The following is a 16,342-nucleotide window of genomic DNA, read 5'->3' on the forward strand; positions in this document are numbered from 1 at the left end:
TATTCATTACATGGAGAAGAAAGCGCCTTGATATGTATTTGCTTTTTCCATGTATTGAGTTCAGACTACGTAATCACTAAAGTAGTATAATTGTTTAACGAAGTACTGAGTCCATGTTAACTTAATAGTGTTAGACGATAGTTGAGTAAGATGAAAAGACGCCTCATCAATCTTCAAGAAAACACAACTCATAGCTCTTAAATAATAAACTCCTACATTAAGTTCATAAATAATTGAAACAAATATTCTACTCGGTCTTTGCTATGATTCCCAACTATTTAATTCACCGCAAATAATGCGGAACATGAAATTGCACAGTTAAATTATCAGTGGTGTTTTTAATTCCGTTCAGTGATATGTCTTTTATCAATTTTTTCTTTACCTTTTTTCTAAATTATCGAGCATGACAATTTGGAAGAGTTTCAAAGAACCGCCGAAAGAAGGCACTGAGAAAAGAAACTGTTTCAGCATTTCAGTTGGACCCCCTTCCTTTTGCGATTTACTAGAGGAGATGACTGTCCAGCTAGCGAGCACTTTCTTGTTAGAAAACTTATTTATAGCTTCACTCTCAGACGTAAGGTGCTGAAGTAGCACGCATCCTATATATACCATTATGAGTTTAACTTTTTTTAGTCCTCTTCTTTAAGCTTCATATATTCCCCAAGCGCAGCGAAAGATTTTTCAGTGTTGATATAACCGATATCTCTGGCGTACTCTGTTACAATACTGCTTGTCTTCTTTTCATTGTTTTTTCAGTGCCACTTTGGGTTGTTCTTTCGGACTGAAGATCGCTTTTGTTAGAGGTAGGTCACTTTCTGTTTTATGTACTTTTTGTGTTTCATACGTTTTGGGTATTGCATGATTTAAGATTGGACAAGTTTAGTACTTTGTTGTATACCACTCTCAGTATCTCATAATTGTATGAAACTATGGCAACCGGCGGGAATTGAAAGCAGTGGGAAATGCTTTCTTGATAATTTATTTTTTGTTTTTTGTTTCCTGGGTGGATATGCTTCTTTGGGTAGCTGATGCTTTGCGAGCTACTGGGATGAGGCACAGGCTGGGAATGGAGCCAAAATGTGAGAAAGCGTCTAGTAGCATGTAATTATAAACACGCAACTTTTTTTTTTACTTCTACCTTGAGCGATGCTTTGAGCGTTTACCGTTATGTTCTCTATTAATAGCCTAGCGCCTGGTAGCAACTCAAGTCAAGTTTATTATTATTATTTTTGTTTTTCATCTTTGTTGCGGAAGTTGTTTTACAGTTAATTCTTTTTTATTCATTAAGAAAACTTGCATATTAATTACCAGTAATGTGAAGTTGATGGCCTGACATGAAATATTTTCGGACATTCTGTACTTTAAAGCCAGTAGTTCATAATTAATTAATTTATTTTGACAGCTTCATAATGCATAACAATAGCCGTGTAATTTGGGTACATGTAATAAATGATACTGATAAAAATAAATTCCTTCACTTCAGACAGCTGAAGATATTTAAATCAGGTTCTTCTAGCTGATATTATAAAGAAATTTTATGAAAACGCGATATTTTTCATAGTTTGAAAATTATAACTTTTCTTATCGTCGCAATAATATATAATTTTGTGTCTGGAATTACGTTTGTTCAGAAAAAGATGAATTTTATAGAAATGTGTAAAAATTTAGGCTACTGCCTAAGCTGAAAACCTGAACTGTTATTACAGATGAATAGAAAAAAAAAAAGTAGCTTAGCGGTTATGCTACATATATTTATCGGAGTGTTCTTTTTTTCTCATCAGATTTTCCCACCAGGAACCGAGTGATATTTGAACGCTATACTCTGCTAGTTCAACCGTGTTCAAATCCCTGTAAACAGACTTGCTACAACGAAAGTTACTGAAGTTTTATGCATGTGTAGAGTGAATAAGTGCTAAGTTTTCTTAATAGGTCTTCCACTAATGTTAGGTTAGGTTACTTGAATATGTCAAAGCCAGGATGACTTTCTGCCTAAGAGGAGGGATGCCTTTGTGGAGGACTTTCTAAGGAAAACTGGCTGACATTGCCTTAAAACATGGGAAAAAGAACACGGATATTAAACATATAGCCAACTCGTTGGCCTAGGAGAGAACTAAAGCAGGTCAAACGACCAGTATTTGGCGATCTTAACCACGGTCACTGGCAGGGCTCTTCCTAGAAAGTATTGCCCCGGCTTAGGAAAACAGCCCTCTTGTGCTTTGCCGTAATCAGATCCAGTCGAATACTATTTAAAAAAATTATTTAAGCATAAAGGATTGGGTTTAATTATTCAGTTATGGCAAAGCACACGAGGGCTATTTCGCCTGAAGGGAGGAATGCCTTCGTGGAGGACTTTCTAAGGGAAACTGGCTCGTATACACGTTACACATGGGGAAAATAACGAAAACGACCATGCAGCCAGCCCTTTTGCGGGATTCGAACCTCGGACCGAACTACCAGTGTTCAGAGTCTTTACCGCTCGGCCGCTGGTGGGCCTTAAGCATAAAGAAAAAATATTTTATAAAGACTCTGTTAAATTTATTTTAAGAGGACATTAAAATAAGACAAAACAAATATGTAAATGCACAATATTAATACTTTTGGGTTTTATGTTATACTTGCTGTGGTCAGTCACAATACAAAAAAAAATTATACTTTTTTAATCTTTCATACTACTTTTTGTCTTCTATGTCCCTGAAACTTGAATTGGAGCTTTCAAAATAAATAATTCATGTTTCCAGCCATGTTCAGTTCTCTATAAATACCTTAAGTACGTCTCTATTTTTATTTTTCATTCGTCATATTATTAAGACTGCACATTGACTTTATCTATGAATTAATTACTTATACATGCCTTCTTCCTTGTGAATATTCCGAACTATTTTTGTCACTGTTTTCTGTGTTGTTTTGCTTTTCTATCTAAGTATTTGTATCCTCCCGGTACTTTATTTTCATATCCTTGAGTTCAACATGTTTAAAAACATGCGATTAAACTGATTTTCAAACCATAAACATCCAATGTATGTTGGAATAACCTTTCTGAACCTTAAAATAGTGCTATCTATAAACGCAGTGTCACGGAATCTTTTCTTTCATCTTCAGAACTTGTGATAAAATTGTATTATATATTCTCTTGTAATTAATATAAATACACACATGTATTAATTAAAGGCGCACTGAAAGAAAGGAGAGAATACGAATTTTAAATGACTTCTTCAGAAAAACAAGATAATGAGATTTTCATTGCTTCAAAAATACACCTGAAGAAACAAACATGCGTAAAATTTCTTGTTCCTCTTCAAATATTAAATTTTAACTGATGCTTGTTTCACTTTCAGATACGAAACTAAGATTGTCCTGTGCTAAAGTTACAAATTAATACTTGAAATAAGAAAATCATATTAATGAATAATTCTTTATTTGATGAGACACTCATCCAGTCAAATTATATTCTCTTGCTGATGATGCTCAAGGAAGAAATTGGTCGGTCATCAGTTACCACGTCAAGTAGAAATTATGAAAAGATGATTGCAGTTTTCGTTAGTTCAACGATATATTACTGTCCCTGCAGAAAGGGCTCTGAGTCCCAGCCGATTCAAACTTTTCAGTAAAGTTTGACTAAAGCATAATCGTTGGAGCGTAAGGGCTTCTTTCAGTAAGACTTGCCTAGAAGGAGAAGAATGTGTCCCCTAAAAAGTCACAGTCTATAATGTGTAAAAAAGAAATCTAGAGAATATCAGTTATCATTTCAAATACTTTTTCAAACACCGATTGCCTGCTTCGATAGCCTAGAGGTTTGTGTATACGTTTTCATAGTGAAGGGTCGGGGAGTTAAAAATCCCAGGTGAGGTTTTTGAAATTTAAACATCCTTTGTATGGTATATACCTTATCAGAAAACTGAACAAGAAAATATAAACTAGTCATTAATAAATTAGTCTATAGTTTAATTTCAATAAAACTTTATTGATAAAATCGAGTCTTGCTTTAAAATGGTTTTGAAATAGACGTACAGTCCTGTAGCTTTTGAAACATCATTTTTACTCCAAGTTTGTTTTACTCAAAGTTTACGTTTCGAAGCTTCATGCTTATTTTTCTGCAAGAATATTATTAAAAGTTTGATTTTTAATAGTGCAATAAATATTTTAAAGTATTTTCAGAAAGAACTATTTCCTTAATTAAGATATTTAAAACTGATTTTGTAAATGTTATATATAATATCTGAAGTAAGATGTATACTTATGGCTTGATTAAAAATTTAAACGTAGAGCATGCAGTTTCTCTTAAATATTGCTGTAAAATCAAATTTATTTGCAATGAATATGAGATTAAATTTCTCTTTGAGGGTTTATTTGAAATTAAAATTTGATTTGTAACACCGACAACTGCTATGATAATTAACAGATCTGCTCTCCAGATAGTTTAAATGACAATAAATTGAACTAAAATGAATTTGAACTGTGAAATAAGAACTTGTATTAAGTAATGTAATTTTTTTACTTAAAGCACTTTTCCCATTGCCGTCAGCATGGGCGTTTTCATGGTTTTTCCCTATGTGTAACTTGTATACGAGCCAGTTTCCCTTAGAAAGTCCTCTACGAAGGCATCCCTCCTCTTAGGCAGATAGCCCTCGAGGCTTTGCCATATCACATAAACTAAACCAAACCAAACCAAACCAATGCTGTCAGAACATATAGAACAGAAATACTAAGCTTTTATCTATCGGGATAGGTATACTACAAAGAAAAATAACATATCTGCATGAAACTGGAATACGTACTGAATGCGCACTCCCCCCATTGGCGGACATAAGTCATCATAGATGTTGGCTACTACTAAGGTGGTAACTTTATTATAGAGGCACCTAATAGCTGGGCCAACTTTGCCACCTATGAAGGCACGGACAGTTACAACAATGCTTTCTCAGGAATTCTATCCCGGGCCTTTTTGTATTTCAATCGACTCCCCTAACCACCATACCGTCTGGGCGGCAGGACTATAACTAGAAGAGCTATACCGTCTGAGCGCACTGAAACTAACATGATCAAAACTGATATATCTATATCTTTGCAAAAGCATTTTTCGAATAACATTGTGAAATATTTGGAAGCATTTGTTTCTGGTGGAAATATTTGTTCATTGAAGGTCATGTAAGTTAGAATAAAATAAAGGTTGTACATAACCTACACACATCTGATATCTATCCTAAATATATCCTAAACCATATAACATAATCCTAAACCATATGTATTACTGTGAAAAATACTGAAAGAAAGAAAAGAAAATGTGTTGTCACCGCTTTTTTCAGAAAAAAATAAAACAAGACAATAATTCCACAAGAGTAAAAATCTCATAGGTGAAAAGAAATGATAATTGTTCCATTTTTTTGACACAAAAATCTATAAAATAGTTGATAATCTAAATTTATTAATTATTTCACTTACTTGAGGATATGAATAATGGCGAATCTGAATAAGTGTATAATAAGACAGACAACAAAAGGTCATTTTCAACTAGTTTTCCGTAAGTGAAATGTCAAATAGCAGCTGTTCTTATGAGCAAGAATACATACGCACAATTTTATAATATGAGTTATGCTGATGAAACAACAAAGATACTACGTAATTTGAGATGGGAATTCTGCTAAAATATTAAAATCGCTTTTCGAATGCACAAAAAATCAGCTTCAGTGATAGTTTAAAGTATCAAATAACTACCCTTTAAATGCGTCATAAATATCAGAACATTAGCATAAAAATATATTAATAACGAGAAACATTAAAATGAAGGTTTAAAAAGAAACAAGGTAGAAATAAAACATTAAAATAATTGACCAGATAGTTCATTATCATCAAGACGAAGCAAATAATCTAATCAACCATGTTTCTTGCAATTAAAATATTAGAGAACAAGTTGAGTATCTGCTAACATTTTGGAAATAACATTTTTTTTAAAAGAGATGATGCTAAATTACTCAGAAATTCTGAACGTTAATCTCTTAATTATTCATTTACATTCCCAACAATTTTACTCAGGATATAAATTTGACTGCTAAATATTATATTTTACTAAAACTCAGGAATTATTTCGCAAGCCAATTGAATATTTTATTACTTATTTTTATTTCTAAGAATTACTGTATTTATAATTACTTTTAATACTTTTCATTATAGTTTCAAAATGAATAAACTTTCATAAAATGTTACAAAATGAATAAAGCAAGTTTTTGTTTCTCTGAAACAAGTGAACTGAGGATTTTCTTTTTTACTTTGCAAAGATTTTGTAGAAATTAACTTCATTATCTTAAGTTTCTTGGATTCTTATTACTAATAAATTATTTAATGCATTTTAAAATGTTCTTCTAGTGCGTAGTTTTCGTAAAGCTTTAATAATGTTCTGTTAGTACTGTTTAAATGATCTTTCACTATTACTGATGTTGTCATATCAAATATTAAAATAACAGCTGTTATTACTAGAACGTATTCAAAAGATAATGTATAACAAAAGAATTCAGTAAGTATAATGATTCATTTAAATCTTTTGTGTGTTACTCTAAATTTGTTTGAACAATAATAAAGCTAGAAATAAATTATTCCATATCCAATATAAACTATCATTGGAAAATTATTAGCCTTTATATTAACGGAATGGACAGAGCTCTAATCTGGAATGATGTGTTTCAGTTGTTTTTTCCGAATCGGAAAGGACATTTCCGATATTTACTTTATATTACAGATGTGATAAATGTTCTCTGGTTTTGTTTTTATTCAAATAAAATAGACAATAATATAACCTATTTTATGTGAAACCCATATATTATGGTTAACCGTAAGGACATTATTCTTTTGATAATTTTGATTTAAATAAATAGTTTTGGTACAAAAATATAATAACTTTCGTAGAAAATGTAAGGGTCGCATATTAAATTTTACATTTAAAAAAAATTCAGCAAATTCTAATTTTGCAAAATTTTAATATGGAATTATGCTTATAACCTGCTTTTATATGAAGTAAAATATTAAAACGTAAGCTTTCAGAAGAAATGGGGTTTTGAACATTAGTTTAGGAATCTATTATTGTATTTATTTATTCTGAAGGTTTCTGATTGTTAAAGTTGTATTAGAGGAAAACAGTTTGCTCGGCTAAGCGCCATAACTAAATTAATTCTCTATTGATTCTGATTTTTTTCTTCATTTTCTGTTAAATGAGTTTGCTAAACACCGATAATGGAGCTTCCACTTTCATTTAAAAATGTAACTTTATATAGGTAACACAAAAAGACATTAAAGGAAGTGGCATGTCGTTTAGCATCGACTCACCTCATCTATAGGTAACGAATCTCTTTTTTTTCTTTCACTATAAATCGAAACTGAATGATTAACTACTAGAATTTTGCACAAGAAGGATAAAATAGGAAGTTAAATTTCCAAGGCTTATTTTCCTATTTGAGAGCGCATACTACGATATCAGGGAAAGACATTTTGTGGATAATATTCTCGAGGATTTTCTGTATGTTCGACTATTACGAATTCCCAACATGCGAATTTCTTTTCTTTATTGCTGCTCTGTACCAATACGTTTTGGATTGTTTTAGTTTATGTTGCAACGTTGCTCTAGTACGTATTGTTTTAGTACATGCATTACACCAACAAATTATCCCATGACGATTTTCCTCCAAAACGTTACATTCAGTTTAGTAGGGGTTATATCTCCTCAAGACTACCTTTTATTCCAGCAAATTTCAACATCCATTTATTCTTAGTTTTTGTTCCGCCTTTAAAACAAAACAAAACCGAATCCTTTCTTTAGGGTGGACCGTTTTTCTTCCTGAAGCTCGTTCCCAGTCGCCGCGCCCCCATTTCGAATGGGCTTTACTGGCAAAAAAAAAGGAGTGAGAGAGTTCCACGTTTACGGGCGATTGTTCACCGAAAAACATTTCGACAATCCTGCCTCACCCGAAAGCACATGGCCCTGTAACGCTCCAGCTGTGGCGTCTCTACTCCGGCATTTATGTCAAAGGGGTTGTCTCCTAAGCACGTGGGTGAATTTGGGTTTTCATAAAGAGCATACCGATCGCTGAATTCGAATTAGTAACGAATTAACTTCTGAAATACTTCTTCCGGTGCAAAGAGGGTAATTTTAAAGAACATTCATGGGACTCCAATAATTGTTTTGAAATTTTAACACTGGATTATTTGCCAAATTTTCGCATAAAAATATACAATAAATAATTTTTATGAATGTTTTTGGGCATCCTTCATGTAAACAGTTTTCCTGAATACGGTAAGAAATAGTAATGTTGCCCTTAATGCAAATTAAAAAACTATGAAATGAAATTCAATCGTAGCGATTATTTTTGACAGAAAAATAATAAATTTCTTACTTATTTGCTTCACTAAAAGCACAGTTTGGAGATTTAAAGAATAATTTTTATTTAAATCGGAATTTATTGCATCATCATATATATAATTTTCGGCAGGTAGGCTAGGAAACAGCCCTAAAAACAAGAATATTAGTATTTCGAGTAATTTTATTCGAAAATTTGCTTTCGGTAAAGTACCTGAGAATTGTGTACAGAGAACAACGTTTATAAGCTAGTTTTAAGAATCTAGATTATATTGTTAAGTGAGAATTGCACTTAGAAGAAGAGCATTGTTGATTTAATGGATTGTTTGGGAAGAAGAGGTATTTCTGAAAACCCGTTAAATCAAAGTGTTTAAGAAAATTCGGCCTATTAAGAGACATGACAATATACCAATTGCAATGCTTAGTTTTCTTTATAAAATACGTAAAAATGATACAAAAAATATTTACGAAAATTAGGTATTTTCTTCGTTATCATTACTTTTTTGCTCTTTTATCCGAAATTCTTTCTTCGATTTCTGCCTCAGAAAAATACGTAAGTGCCATTTTCAAGCCACCCATTCCCACTTAATTTTTAGCTGCATTTTCCATAAACACTCAGAAAAATATCCTGAAGATTAGACACTTAAATTACTTCAAAACGAGTTATTACAATATATACCTACACAATTTCTCCTAATCACTCGAGAAGATATCTTTATACTCTTCCAAGCAACTGGTAATTCCATAATGATGCCAGATCCGATATTGTATGCATACGGATTTTTAAAGGGCTATATCACCTCTTCTACCTGTGATTCTTCTTTTTCAGAAATAACCATAATCTCTTCCAAAACTTCTTTTCATGGAACGTTTTACGAGCAAAACAATCTGATCCATCTGTTGTATCAATAAAAAGATATTAGTAGCCGTAAAGGACATAAATTCTCCAAACTCTGTTAATCTTTCAGCATTACTTAATAAAGCACATGTCCATTTTTAAGTAATGAAAAATCTCTTTTCCCTAAGAAAACTAAAGACAGTTACATTCTTTCCTCTACCCAATTAGACAGATAATCTACAAATAATCTTTCAGCTTGCATAATCCATCCGGCGGTGTTTAGCTACCAGTCTATTACGGACATTCACTAGACGTTAAACCCTGCACAGTCTAACTACAGATTACATATTTCAGTTTGAAACGATAAAATGTTATAAAACATAATTATTTCAGTATGTGCTGACAACCCAAGTGTACCGTCACATAAATGAATATTACTAATAAAATTTCATTTAAACAAATTAAAATTAACAGATATTATAAACGTTTGTTAAAACAGATACAAATGAAACATTTTGCAATAAAAATTGGTATTAAGGTATAAGGCTGTTTTCTGGATGGAGTACCCACAAGTATTTATCCACAAGGATTGTCGTTATTAAGTTATTAAACACACGGGAAATCACGGAAGTGGCCACGCAGCCAGCCCCTTGTGTTCGTTGAGATAATTACTATTACTACTACTAGTAATACTACTACTACTACTACTAATACTAATACTAACACTACTAACTACTACTACTAATGATAATAATAATAATAAAATCAGTAGAGTTTATAATTAACTTTGAAAACTTTGATTAGTTTATAAATAAATTAGATTTTATTAACAAATGGATTAAACTGAAGTGGTAGTTTACTTAAAGCTTGTTGCCGGTCCGCTAATTCCATGCCTTAACATAGATCTGACGGGATATCATGTGCTGGCCACATCAGAATTTTTATTATTTTGCATACTTTTTTATTATTTCACCTTTTTACCAATTTTCTGCAGGAAGGTTTTCATTTGGGCCATTTACAGATCATGCAACATCTTTAGAGAATATTCTTGTATTTGTTTTTAAAATGCAGTTAAATAAAATAATCTGAAATTTTTATTTTGCAATATCTCGGAGAACAGCTTACCGTAATAAATTTAAAAAATGCATAAATAAATAAAAGTAAAAATAAAGTAAATAAAAACATAAGAAATGTAATTATCGTACGAATACTTAGTTTCTGTTTTTTAGCAAAAGTGATATCTGTTGCCGCAAATGGTGAACCAAACATTTACTGCTGAGTAAAATTTAAGGCCATCTTAAAACTATTTTCAGTTTTCAAAGATGTTTCTTCATTTTTCCTTTGAACATAAAATGGTATAAACAGAAAAATGAAAAAATGTTAAAAGCGTATGTTATTTATTTTAACAGCAATTTAAAAAAGAAATGCATAGAGAGAATTACAGTCTATCTATTGCGCCGAATTTCATCAGCAATCATTCGATTATTTTATTTTGGAAGATACTGCAATCGATAAACTACAACCTATTTGCAATATTTTATGACACAAAATAACTGATCTTTCAAATTATTATTAAGAAATGCAGAGAAAATAATATTTTAAATGACTCTGGCAATCAAAGCATTTTTATCGTATAGAAGACTAAATAAAAGATCTTGCATATCGTCAATTGTCAAAAATGTACTCTTGAATTTTTTACCTCTATTTGTAACAGGCATTATTTTATGTTGTTGTTGCTTATGCTCACTTGTCTGACGTAGTCAGCCCAAGCCCACGAAATTCTCGTGGCAAGGAGCGCTAGATTACTCCTGCCGTTGACAAAGGTCTTGAGCACCTTTCAGGTGACAGTACGATTTACCTCAGTTCCGCCCCCTCCCCAGTTTGATGGAGAACATCCCGGGGTACGGATCCGAGGCTCTTCCACCAAACCACATGAGAGGACTTTCGTATCGCCACATATTTAGAATGCCGCCATGCCGAACCGACTCTATATATTTACAATCATCCATCCCTTCTGCGGGATTCGAACTCGATTCCTTCGGTGCGGCAGTCAGCGACGCTAAACACTATACCGGTTGAGAGGCATACTTTTACAGCTAATCGAAAACAAAAATATGCCTTCTAGATGTTAAATATATCTTTAACTTATTTGTAACGCAATCTGAAATGTATCTTGGGAAGAAATTAATAGTAATTTAATTTGTAATTTCTGTATTTTCCTTAATATATTGGTCTTGTGAAAGCAAGCTGAATTATTTAAAAATATTTCATGTTCCACATCATGAAACTTCTCTTAAATTTATGGAAATATAGCACACTGTATTCAGTGTGCTTTGATGCATTTTGGTGTCTACAAATTCAAATAAATATTTCAAAATATCCAGACGGCCAACATCCGTACCAACAGGGATGTGAAATAATTCGTTGTGGGAGAATAATAGTCAATAAGGAAAATCTCCCTGCCGTTAAAAATCAGTTTATTGTAGCAGATGGGCCGATTGAACTTTGATTCACCTCGAAAAATTACGTTCTTCCGTCTTTTAGAGAACGACTAGCCTGCTTTATGGCTCATTTAAGTTCATTAGATTTTATTTCATATCTTAAAAGGGCATCATAATTGGACACAGTGCTATAAGTCTTATGTCGCAAAATTTTTTCAAAATGTTTGCAAGAAGCCGGATTCACAGAACTGTACTCAGAAACACATGCAGTAATTCTTGATTATCCTTATATACCCTTTTCAACTTACAACAAATAAGTTATTGTAAATTCACAGACCCTACCAAAGCACATCCGTCATCGCATTAATTTTATTATGCATATGAATTACACCCCTTTTTGATGACGAACAGTCTTGAAGAAATGGCAGAACACAGAGCTTAGTTATCCCATGATTTGTTGAATCCTCAGCTATGAATGCAATACCAACCTTTTTTATATGGTGTTAATACAAAATTACTACGTTATGAAATTTCTATGACTTCCCTCAGATTTATTAATTATTTCATAATGGTTCAATCAGGTAGTCATTTCATGCAGCACTGTGGTATTTATGGATCAGATAATCATATGCAAGAGATGAAAGAACAGTTGACTTTCATGTTCCCCCCCCCCGAAACATGAGTTGTGGCAACTCAGTGTATGTATTTAATGTATTTCTATGTAAATACATTGGGTCCATAATGTTTTCAATAAAATCGTCAATTGAAGCAGTGCTCTGAAAAGAAATGCATTTAAGTACATGGACTGATCGATACTCTATCTGAATTTACTTCAGAAAACATTTGAGAAAGGGAATATGGATAGCATCCTTTCAAAAATGTACATAAACACAATTTGAACACTTGTTATGAGAAATATACGACCGCGAGGGCATTACGTACCCTCAGTTAACTTGGCTGGCAGTGACATCATGGGGCTCTGGAGTTGCATTTCGCCAAAAATTTGGCTGTAAATCACGATGATTCTACCATTTACTCCCTAATCTCCTGCCCTACTCCTATGCAATCTTGTATATCCCAAGTCAGGTTTTCGTCGCATGAAAACTACAAGATGAATTTTATCAAAAGTCTAACTGGAACGGAAGATATCGTGACAAAGGTTCCTTTCCTTCTGCATATGTAACCTAAATCATTTTGCATGTATTGAAGTACGCAGATTGAGAAAAACAGGAAGAAGAGATATCGTTTATATTTTAAAGTTCCAAAAGTAGTAATCTATGTTATAAAGTTCATTTCGCCTTTATCATGTCAATTCACGCCTATATGTCTTAAAAACTGATAAATCAGTAACTCAGAACTCTGCTTTTAGAAAGAAATAAAGTGACATTACCTCTCAGTGTTTTTAATTTTTAAAGAGAAGAGAAGTAAAAGCTGAACATGAATTTAAAAGGACTTTTAATATGATGCATTTAAATTTGTATTTATTTTAATCTTTCAATGTCATGAGTGAATTCGAAAGCTTCAATAATTTAGGTATTTTTTTCGTATTTTTTTTAGTTTGATTAAAAACATTTGAAAACATTGGTATATTATTTTACGGAACTTTGTTTATTTTTTAAAGTTAATTAAGCAGAGTGCATTCGACGAAAGATACTACTTTGAAATCGTACATATATGCTCAGCGTTAAAACATTTAGTAATTGCTTTTTTATTTCGAACAAATTCTATCTAAGATTCCAAAATGTCACAGACTGTATAAATCTAAAGCGAATACAGAACCAAAGGCATTATTTTAGTCAGAAAATTGTAATTTGTTTTGCATAGAAATATTCGATTCTTGCACATATTTTATTAAATTTATGTTATTACAAAAATGTTTAATAGTATGAGAAAAAGTAAATATCATGGAAATCACTAAACGATTCGACGAAATTTATATTTACGGCGAAGATATTACAATTTAAATATTATGCTGTTATCTGCACAGACTTTAGTTCTACAATGATTAGCTTTCTGATACTTCCACTGCAAAAACGCAATAATTAGGCAAACATATATTACCATATACATAAGCTTAATCAGGATCAACAAGAATATTTTGATAATAATTCATTGTTACAAAAGGAAAGAGCCTAGCTATAGTTTTTAAATATTATGTCAAAAAACTGAGGCAAATAGTTCAAAGAATATTTTAAAATTAATTGCATAATACATTATATTAACTATTAGCCTCTCTGAAATTTAGGAATATTTCATACGCATTTTCTCTTATCATATTTATAAGTAGCAAGTACTATTTTTAACACATGATAACCTACTCTGGACGCTTTTGTAATCTATAGCACAAATGCTGTCAAATAGGAAGCAAAGGAACTCATTATTTCATTTAAATGTTTCTGTAAACATAACGTGAAAATTGTTGATGACTGTTGTAACAATTAAAAAGTATTATAGTGAATTAAATGGCCATTTAAAAATTTTCTCTATTTCTTTCTAACAACGCGGAAAACATTCTAACTTTACTCCCGTGGTTTCGTAAAACCCTCCCCAATATAAATATTACACTACACATGAAGATAAGCTTGAAAATTTTCCCACAACCACCTATCTTGACTACCCTCTCACCTCCCCCTCCCCCAGAAAAGAAAGTCATGAAATAAAATGTTATTTTTTTAAATAAGCTTTAATCTGACTCATTCTAAAGTTAGGCAGGCAATTTTTGCTTGTATAATCTTTTTCATAAAGAGAAAGTATTTGTCAAAGAAAATACATTTTTGTTTAAACTGTTACTCTAATTATCACGTTAACATGGTTTAGTTATAATAAAAAGGTTTTAAGATTATTTTTAATGACAGTCATTCTTAACATACATCGAGACCTGATAATGAATATCTGCCTGCCGGAATAGTTATTTTCAAAATATGAACAAATTATGTCAATCTAAGTATTAGTTTGTTTCTGAAAAATGCATATTGTACTTATTACGTACTCCGCCCTTAGGCACTACACGGAAAGGGCGGGATGCCCCGTGGAGGTCTTTCTACAGAAAACTGGCTCGTATCCACATTACACATGGGAAAAACCACGAAAACGCCCATGCAGCCAGCCCGTTCGCTGGGACTCGAACCCCGTCCGAACTACCACTGTACAGCGGCTTTTACCGCTCGGCCGCTGGTGGGCCAAGAAGAATAAATAATGTCTTCATTTTAAATCTAGAAAATATATATTAGCTACGTGTTGGCAGAATGATCGAAAGATCTGTTAATGTATAATTTATATCATACAGTAACTTATTTTTGAAGAGATAATATCTCACAGAATTAATCTTCTCATAAGTTTTAAGAGGTCTGAATTTTAGAAGAATAACAATTATAAATTTTAAGAAGTAGATTATTTCTAAATTTATATCTATTAACCTATTACATTGAAGATACAATAATACCAACAGTAGTGAGAAGCAATATTCATTAGAAATTTCATGTGCTTTATATTCATCATTTTTTAGGAATACAGTGATAGCAAAAGACAGCTCCAAAATAGTATCAAAAATTTGCAATTAACTGGAGTCTACATAAGGTGATTTCTTAAAAAGCCCGCAGAAACAAAGTAAAAGGCATCTGTTTTTACATACAAATAAAAGAGCACTTCACAGCAATGCATCATTACAATAATGCTTTATTATAAACATAAATAAACGAATATTAATTATGCATGATGTTTGTAAAAGGAACTTCCTTAAATATTAATCCTAGACGTATAATTTTGGCTACGTTAAATATGTAACGTAACATAATTTCATAAAACCTGCTTCAACATGATGGATGGGAGACACGTAAAATTTAAACTTAATTTTTGCATAATCTGTTTTAGAGTAAACATTTCAACCAGTGAATTAGTCTTTATATTTATTGAATAAAAAACAGAAAGTGCATATTCATGTGCGAAAATTTTCAAGAGCTAACTGATAATTTTAAGACACTTTTCCAAGTTTATTTATACCTACCAAATTCAGTACTTTTGCCACCTAATTTAAGGAATAACTGGAAAACAAAAGTTGCACATTTTGAGGATTTATACTGCTTAAAATACCATTTGTCATTAAATTTATAAAAGGGTCCCTGAAAACCATTATTATTACCTTTATATCTCTACTAATTCTGCCTGTAAATATCTATAATGTTTGTTTTTTAACTAATTAAATCGAATTAACCTTTTGTTTGTATACGTCGTACGGAGATACGAACGAAAGGCAAAGAGAATACATAAAATTTATGAATCACTTCCACCCCATGTCATGAAACAGCGCGCTAAAAATCCCCTGCAATATTTGAATAAACTTTATATAATTAGAAATTCATACCTAGGATCAAAGCCTGTAACTAACATTTCCAAATATTGTATACATATTTTGTAAAAGTAATATAATAACTTCTACCATATTTTAGCATTAATATCTCTCGCTTCCCTTACATTTTGAACGCCTTTATACTAATATTTTGATTCCTGATTTGATTCCAAATGCTTCACAGATTTCGATTTGATATCGTAATATTGGAAAGCAGGCTCAAACTATTTGAGCACTTCTAGCGTTCTCTCGAATTTCATTCCCGGCGCAACTGCCAGTCTTCCTCCCAGCACTGGCTGATTGGCTGCTTTACTTCCGTCTTTTCCGTCGCTTATAATTTAGTGTGACCTGTTTTTTCCCCGCACCTTTACACGTAA

General features: G+C 32.0%; 1 protein-coding gene across 3 annotated transcripts in view; it reads left to right on the top strand.

Annotated features, from left to right (window-relative positions):
• Nucleotides 1-514: 514 nt before the first annotated feature.
• Nucleotides 515-16,342, top strand: part of LOC146993359 (CUGBP Elav-like family member 2) — a 1,246,960-nt gene continuing 1,231,132 nt past the window's right edge. For all 3 annotated transcript variants that reach the window (XM_085807867.1, XM_085807868.1, XM_085807865.1), the window contains exon 1: nucleotides 515-803. The gene's annotated coding sequence lies outside the window, so the exon portion shown is untranslated. The remainder of the gene's footprint in view (nucleotides 804-16,342) is intronic.

The sequence above is a fragment of the Stegodyphus dumicola genome, chromosome X1 (assembly GCF_044657685.1).
Source record: "Stegodyphus dumicola isolate Sdum_Otavi_A_Nest chromosome X1, ASM4465768v1".
NCBI lineage: Eukaryota > Metazoa > Arthropoda > Arachnida > Araneae > Eresidae > Stegodyphus > Stegodyphus dumicola.